The following is a 9,289-nucleotide window of genomic DNA, read 5'->3' as shown; positions in this document are numbered from 1 at the left end:
TCCAGAGCACTTCTACCAGAGACTAGGAATGCATTCTTCTATCCCGTGGACTTGACCTGGGCTTTTTAGAAATCCTGTCAAGTTTGCAGAATCAATAAATATAACAAGGAACACAGTCCTATCATCTAAAGGTTCATTAGGTCTTGCTTTGTCATTTAAGGCATTTAACTTAAATCTCAAGTGCTCTGTGAAGCTCCCAAGCGAAATTACTTGTCCCATTTTCTGTGTTTTGTTTGTGCCATTGGTTTATCCGTTAGGCCTCTTTAGGTTCCAAAGAATAGGAAATGGAAATTAAACTTGCTTAAGCAAATGGAATTTATTGGCTTACAAAATTAAAGGGAGTTTATCTGCCCTCAGGGACAGCTTGATAAGGAGCTATAAAGAAATCAGAAAGAGCAACTTTGACTCTCTCCATTCTACAGGTCAGCTTCCTTGGCGTTGGCGTAGGTGTTTGAGGACCCTGGGGCAGCAAGACGGCTAGAGGCCCTTGCAGGCTCCTGGCTCACTGGAAATTCTATCTCTTCTCAAAAATCTCATCGCCTCTTAAGATACTACATGTCCCTCCCTGCCCAATCTGTGTGCCCAGAACACTCGGCTCTGGCCTAACCTGCCTGACTTGCTCCACCCTGAGATCCTCAAGTGGAGTTCCGGAGTCCACACCTCAAAAGCACTGAGGCAGTGTGATGGGGAGACAGATGGAGATTCTCCACAGGGAAATCAGAGTGCAGTTACTAGTAAAAATGAAAGGAAACCACGAACACCACCAGGAGCTTAGTGCCTCTTGGGCCACAGTATGGTCAGTTGTGTCTTCCTCTTTCTCTGACTCCGTGATGAGCTGTTTCAGAAGAAGCACATCTTCAGCTTTTCATCCCAAAAATATACACAATGGGCGGGTAGACATACCTGTACTACGTTAGCTCAGTAAATATTTGTTGAATTCAACTATTGAATACCGTACACATGCAGGTAAGTTTGGAGGGCTCCATACACCAATGCTCGTTTTTATAGTACCTTTAAATTTCTCACAAGACATCAAACTGTTTCTTAGCAGTTAGACAGAAAGGCTGTCTTCACACTACATTTACTTCCATTATTTCGTCTGCGACAGCTTGAGTCTATCTTAATATTCATTCCTTCCATAATGAATTCATACCTACACATTTTTCTCCATTTCAATCCACATCTGATTGACCATTTCATAAGCCTTTTTTAATCCCTTCCAGCCTGCTCAAAGGGTGCTGTGTGCAAAGGCAGCATCACCTGGGAGATCGTAAGAAAAGCAGAATCTCAAGCCCCAGCCCAGACCTACTAGAACCAGATCTGTATTTCAACAAAATTTTTTAGGAGATTCATAGACACATTAAAAAATGAGAGTCACTGGTCTCCTACTCTAACTAGTGCCTTCCAATTAGAGATCTAATGGAAGCCACATATGCGATTTTATATTTTCTGGTAACCACACTTAAAAAGTACCAAGAAAACAGCCAAATTAATTTTAGTAACATATTTTATATAACTCAATATATCCCACAATATCATCATTTAACTTATAATCAATATAAAAATTATTAATGAAATACTTTTAGGGGGTGGCTTTTTTAAATCGGGTGTTCATTTTATAGAGTCTACCTCAATTTGGATTAGCCACCTTTCAAGTGCTCAACAGCCACCTACGGTTGGTTAGTGGCTACTGTATTGATCAGCAGAGCCCTGGACAGTAAGATGCATGAAAACAATACACCATGTCTGTTTCACTCTCCACTGTATCCCAGGGCCTGGCCTGGGCCTGACAGGTAGGAGATACCCAATGTTTGTTGAATTAATAAATTGACAGGAGAAATATTTAAAATATTTAACAGCACGGCAAAAGCACTGACCGAACAGTATAGGTCTGTGGACCAATCAAAAATGAGAAAGATTGTCAGCAATCAGTACTGCTACATTGGTGGGAACTGATATACTATCAGCCAAGATTGCAGTGACCTGGTCCAAACCCTTCAAATCTCAAATGAGAACAGAGTCCAAACAGGTTAAGCGATTTCTGCATAGTCACACATTCTTTATGGCAAAAACTAGGATTAGACAATCAGGTCTCAACTTCCAACCCAGAAAGGCTTCTGTGATATTTATTCATTTGTAAGCACCTACTGTGTGCAAAAGCACCATGTTGGGCCCAGTAGGAGAAGAAACATAAAAAGAATGCTATTCATGTGCTTCCAAGAACACTCAGCCAATTAAGATCATTTTCATTTTCAGGGGGCTAGAAACTTCAAGTCAAGCTAATTTAAATCTAAAAAGGCATTTATTCAGTTCTGTAATTGAAACCCTGGAGGTAGAGTTTCCTTCTGGAAACTCTTAGTGTTTCTATTTTCCTCCTTCTTATCTTGACTTGAAAACCTTTATTATTTGTATTTGTCTTACTACTGGGGTCATGACCTGAGCCAAAGGCCAACACTTAACCGACTGAGCCACCCAGGTGTCCCTTACTTATTTATTTGAGAGAGAGAGAGAGAGAGTAGAGGGAGGGGCAGAGGGAGAAGGAGAGAGAGAGAATCTCAAGCAGACTCCCCACCAAGCGTGGAGCCTGACGCGGGGCTTGATCTCACGACTCTGAAATCATGACCCAAGCCAAAATCAAGAGTTGGACGCCTAACCGACTGAGCCACCCAGGTGTCCCTCTTTCATTCTCTTAAAGGTGGAAACACCAGGCAGACAGAATTGAGAGCAACGGTCAAAATCAAAACAGAAAAAACTAATGATGTAATGTATCGTGATTAACAATAATAAAAAAATTAAAAAGAAAAAAATCAAAACAGAGAAGTCATTTTAGTGTTTCTATTTTCCTCCTTCATAACTTGACTTGAAAACCTTTTTTTTAAGATTTTATTTATTTATTTGAAAGAGAGAGAATGAGAGAGAGAGAGAGAGCACATGAGAGGGGGGAGGGTCAGAGGGAGAAGCAGACTCCCCACTGAGCAGGGAGCCCGATGTGGGACTCGATCCCAGGGCTCCAGGATCATGACCCGAGCCGAAGGCAGTTGCCCAACCAACTGAGCCACCCAGGCGCCCCTGACTTGAAAACCTTTATTATTTGTATTTGTCTTACTATAATAGAGAGTTTTAGTCCAGAAATTTTTCATGAACTAAGACCATGCCATACATCTGGCTTAAAAGAAAAAAAAAAAAAAACTACAGGTAAAGATCGTTTATTTGCATCTTGCTAGTTTATATTCCTGTTTATACCAGATCTCTAATGATCTTGTATACTTTTCTAGGCTCCATAAACAAACATGAAAACATTTTATATGTTTTATATTTTATGTTTTATATACTTTCTATGTAATTTCTAAACCACAAAACTCTAGTATTGATTATAACATCACACCTTGCTTAAAAGCTTATTTCTTAATGTAATATAATTTGTGAAAGTATCAAAAGCTAACTAGAAGCGGGCACCTGGGTGGCTCAGTTGGTTAAGCGACTGCCTTCGGCTCAGGTCATGATCCTGGAGTCCCGGGATCGAGTCCCACATCGGGCTCCCTGCTCAGCGGGGAGTCTGCTTCTCCCTCTGACCCTCCCCCCTCTCATGCTCTCTCTATCTCATTCTCTCTCTCAAATAAAGAAATAAAATCTTTAAAAAAAAAGTTAACTAGAAGTATAGTGAGAGTACCTAACTTATTTAGGAAAGCCTACCTGTGACTTTAATACCTTGTTACTTAAACTATGGTTTTATGGACTGGCAACATCAACTTCATCTGGGAGTTTAGTAGAAATGCAGACTCTCCCGTCACCTCCCAGATCTACTGAATCAGAATCCGCATTTTAACAAGATCCCTAGGTGATTCCTGTGAGTTTGAGAAGCACTGATTCACCATTGGTGTCAGCTCATCCACCACCAATTGTAGATGTGCTTGTCACTGAGCCGAGAGCCCGGCACCAAAAGAAGAAAACCAATGGCCCAGAGAACAAACAGATAGAGCATCTCCTGATTTCTAGTGCCTTGGCCCACCAAACAGGGACATAACAGAGCTGTCCACAGATGGAGGAAAGCGGGCATAAAGGTAATGGAAGGAAAGACCTGAAGTTTATCATGGTTGTTTGCTACTCATCCAAAAAGCAGAAGCTCCCAACCCCCCTGAGCTGCACTAAGAAAAAAAAAATGTGTGTGTGTAAATATTTTAAAGAACCATGTTTCTCCAAAAGTGACCCACAGCTTTCTTAAAGACAGACTTCCTGATTCCCATGCCGACACGGGCCTGAGTGATGCAAGCAAATACCCACAATGTCGGAACATGCTTCCCAACCTCATTTTACACCAGTGTTATTAATTCAAGAAACTCAAAGTGATCTACTGCACCTGTGTTTTAACTACAGAAATTACAAATTGGCATTTACCCACTTTTTAATCAGCTACTGCTAGCAAGGGCAGAAAGAAGTAAACCACCACATGGACAATTAGTGAAAATGTGCTGCTTTTGTTGTTTTGATGAGCTATCCTGGTATAGCCCTTCTTTTTTTTTTTTTAAGTAATCTCTGTGCCCAATGCCGGGCTTGAACTCGTGACTGCAAGATCAAGAGTCATATGCTCTACTGACTGAGCCAGCCAGGCACTCCAACCAATGTAGCTCGTATTGCCACTTTCAAAGCAGCTCTGAAAAAGAATCGTTTCCCTCAATAGTTTAGGATATGTTTACTAAAGGTAATGATGGGACATACTCTCACAGGGGATAAAGACCTTGATACATAAAATGTCAAAGCTCTATTTTAATCCACACAATCGCAGTAAAATTCTAGCTAGATCATTTATAAAAGATTACCTCTAGCATGAACATTTGTCATATTGTCTTCCCAGCAGCCCTTCCTTTCTATTAAAGCGGAAGGGTCCCGCCCCACTCTGTTTCTGGCCACAGGGCTTGTCACCAAGCCTTCCCCACACTGGCCGTAGCCGGGACTACAAAACCCAACCTGCCAATCAGAACAACGTGTCCCGGGCGCCTGGGTGGCTCAGATGGTTAAGCGTCTGCCTTCGGCTCAGGTCATGATTCCAGGGTCCTGGGATCGAGTCCCGCATCGGGCTCCCTGCTCCTCGGGAGCCTGCTTGTCCCTCTGCTTCTCTCTTTCCCTCTCTGCTTTTCATGAATAAATAAATAAAATCTTAAAAACAAACAAACAAACAAAAACAACGTGTCCCTCAAGCCATAGGTATTGGCTCAAGGCAATCAGGTGATGCAGGGAGAACCAATCAGAGTCCATCCCTGGCACTTTTTCCATCTTTATCCCCAGAAAGAGGCTGAATTGGGATGGGTTGAGTCTAGAGTTTACCAAGTGCAAGTCAAGTTTCTCTCAGAAGCCCTGAGACTAACACAGCTTAGGGAAGAGATGGGAGTGAGAAACCCCAAATCTGGTGGTTCTTGAGGTCAGCTCCTGCCCACCACTATTTTGACTGATAAAATGAGTCAATGTGTGTGTGTGTGTGTGTGTGTGTGTGTGTGTGTGTGTGTGTTTGCTTAAGCTAGTTTTGGATCATTCACAACCCAAACATCCTAGTATATAAACAAGAAAATGAAAGGAGGACTTCAAAATGATATTCATTGAAGCTTAAGAAGGTAGCTTGTTACTTTTGTGACACTGAGGTTATATCTTTAGTCAACAGAATCATTTAGCCTTTACCAGGAGTCTGCATACCTTCTATCTTCCCATCTCTGTAAAGCAGGAATCTTACTTCCAGTGCTTCCTTTTCTCCCTGCACTAGGTTAGGCGAGCTCAGGTTTCTGAGTCAACACAGCAAAAAAGAAGTGGAAGGCAGTGTTTCCTTTTAGACAGATCTGCCTGAATTGCTCTCTCCTCCTTTATCCTGATTAACTGGATGAATGGTGTGAAATTTCCATTGTCTACTCTCTAAATCAAAATGTTAAGATGGAAAAATCACATTCATGTATTGAATCAGTGTTTTACGTACATATTATTTTAATTATTAAAATAAATACCCCGATGACACTAACACAACCATCCTCCCAGCCACCAGGATTTGAGCAGCAGGCATGGAAAAACCGGGAAGTCAGTGAGGTGTGCTTGTGATGTGGCCCCACTGGGTGCTTTGTCCCACACGTACGTACTTTTGATACCCTGGCAGCCCAACCCTCCCTATTCAGGCTTGTGCACAAAGATTTCCTGCCCCTCCTCGCCCTTTGAAACTTGCTTATCCTGTATCTCATTACCTGGGGGCATATTCTCTGTTTGTGTCATAACTTAATCCTTTAATCTTATGACCCTGACAGGGAAGTTTCTAAAATACATTGCTGTTTGGCAAGATACGTAATGAAAATGCAAAGAAAAGAACTGGGAATGTATACAACATAATGAGGGGGAGGGAATGGTGAGGGGAGATTGTGGGATGAGGGCGGATTTTCACCTTTTGTTCCTTATATTTCTGCATTTTTTAATCTTTTACATGAAGCCCATGTTTGTACATTAGATACATAACTTTAAAAAAATGAGTGAGAAAAAAAATGAGTGAGGAAAAACATGAGAAAAGCCATAGTTTTGCTCATCCTTTTTTTTTAATGCTGAGTTTTTTTGTTTTTGTTTTTTTTAATTTATTTGAGAGAGAGAGCACAAGAGGGGGTAGGGGTCAGAGGGAGAAGCAGACTCCCCGCTGAGAAGGGAGCCCAATGCGGGACTTGATCCCGGGACTCCGGGATCATGACCTGAGCCGAAGGCAGTCACTTAACCAACTGAGCCCCCCCGTCACCCTTGCTCATCCTTCTTCTCCCAGGATGCTGTTCAATAGCAACCTTTTTTTTTTAAGATTTTATTTATTTGTTTGAGAGAGAGAGAACACATACAATGTGGGGGGTGGTGCAGAAGGAGAGGGACAAGTAGACTCTTCACTGAGCAGCAGAGCCTGACTCAGGCTCAGTGTGGGGCTTGATCCCAGAGCCATGAGATCATGACCTGAGCCAAAATCAAGAGTCAGATGCTTAACTGGCTGAGCCATCCCGGTGCCCCATCAATAGTGACCTTTCAGAGAAGATTGCTAAACACATAGAAGGGATTTGAAGGAAGGTGCAATTTCAGATATCCCTGGGGTTGGGTGACAGAGTGAGAGGAGAGGTGTTTCTGCAGTTGGAAGGTGTTTAGCATGGATGTGGGCAGACTTTTGTAATCACAGTCACATCATATAGCCACCAAGTAAAACAATCCTTGATGTTCTGCGAGTTCATAGTGAGTTATAGTAAGTGTTTAAAGAATGCAAGCTGAATAAAGGGTAGCCTCTGGAGGCAAATGGTCAAGTAAAGTCAGGGGACTTTTTGCCTTTTCTATATTTCCATTTCTACATGAAGAATGTATTAGTAATTAAAATTCGTATAAAACAAAGTCCATTGTGAAACATTTTTTGGCAAGTGAGAACGGGATGGGGACTAGATGTGCCCCATCTAAGTGGGCCATAGTTTGAGAGCCACGCCTCTCTCTGGGGTACTCTTTCCTCTGCTACATGCCTAGAGGGTCAGTGACCTTAAGCCCAGAGGGTCACCGGATGAAATGATTTGGATGGAAGGAAACACATCCTTGTCGCAGGACTACGAAACCAGGGGCCTGTCTACTCACTTTCCCCCCCACCCAGATTTACTAACTACCCTGATTTCAGTACTAATAAAGCCTTTTTGGGTTGCAAGTGACAGACAACCAAACTGAATTACCTTGTTCAAAAAAGGAGAATTTATTTTATCATGAGAAACAAAACAAAACAGGTTCGGCTTCATGCAAAGTTGGATTTGGCACATTATCATCAGCAATTTGATTTTCTGCCTTGCAGCTCTTCCTCCTCTTGCCTGGGCTTCATTCTCGAGTCTTTTCCCACATGGAGACCAAGCTGGTAACTAGCCACTGCAGGTTTATAATTCTGCCTTGTGTTTGCACCAAGTAACCTCAGTAAATACCAAAAATCTCAGTTTAGCTCCAGAGAAGGTCCTGGTGTTTAATGTCATTGATCTGAACCAATTGGCGAGGGAAAGGAATGGAATGCTCTGATTGGACAGGCCAAGGACATGTGTCTACTAATGGTGTGGAAGCCTGGGATCAGCCCCACCTGAACCACAGGGATTGAGTTTGTGGAGAAGGGTTGGTGTCCCAAAGGACATACCAAGATACAAAGGGAAAAACCGTGCTGGAAAGCAAAAACAAAAAACGTCTACCAGTTTCCCTGATAAGTAGTCACACATTATCCATTATCCAGTCCAGTTTCATTATCAGTACTCTCTTTCTTTTGACTCTAATGTCTCTCTAACATGCTCTGATTTTTGGGTCTCAACCAATTCATCTTTTCTTTCCAAACTTGGAGTCTCAAGGAGCTCTCAGGGCATTGTTGTTAATGCTGGGAGGGATTGCTTACCAACCCTCTATGATCTGGACTGAGAAAGAATAATTTTCCAGGCAAGGAGCATTCATTCAACATGTCTTTCATTCCTTCTAGGTATCAAATTGTTTGACCCAGATCCTACCTATAATAAGTAGCCTCGTGATGGTGCTATCCAAGAAAATCAGTATTAAGACAGCATGATAGGGCGCCTGGGTGGCTCAGTTGGTTAAGCAACTGCCTTCGGCTCAGGTCATGATCCTGGAGTCCCTGGATCGAGTCCCGCATCGGGCTCCCTGCTCGGCAGGGAGTCTGCTTCTCCCTCTGACCCCAACACCTCTCATGTGCTCTCTCTCATTCTCTCTCTCTCAAATAAATAAATAAAACCTTAAAAAAAAAAAAGACAGCATGATAAGCCATAGAGTTCTGCACCCTACTGATAAGGCTGATAAAGAAACGTTATGAAGGAGAAGCTTCAAAATCAGCCCACGGCCATCAAGACATGCTTCTAAAAGAAGATATGCAAGCTATGTCCCTAAGGACCCATAAGCATTCAGCAGAGGGGTGAAGGATGAGGGGGTAGATGGACATTCCGCGTGGAGAGAACAGTACACGTCAAAGCACAAAAGCAAGTTGGGCCATGGTGTATTTTTGGAATTGTAAGATGGCCAGGATAACCACAGCTCAGGGGGTGTGTAGCAAAGCGGCCTGAGACAAGGTGGTAAAAAACACAAATGAATTTGTCACCCATGTCAAGCCTGGATGTTTGAGAGAGATCTTGCAAGCAAGCATTAGCCACTGAAGACTTTAAGGCAGAAGAAAAATAGGACTAAATGTGGTTTTGTTTGTCCACTTTCTGGAGAACAGATTGCAGAGGAATAAGCAATTATTCCTCTGGCAGGAAGGAAAATACAGTCTACTTCAGTGGTCTTG

This window comes from Zalophus californianus, chromosome 3, assembly GCF_009762305.2.
Source record: "Zalophus californianus isolate mZalCal1 chromosome 3, mZalCal1.pri.v2, whole genome shotgun sequence".
Lineage (NCBI taxonomy): Eukaryota > Metazoa > Chordata > Mammalia > Carnivora > Otariidae > Zalophus > Zalophus californianus.
Note: the sequence above shows the minus strand (reverse complement) of the source record.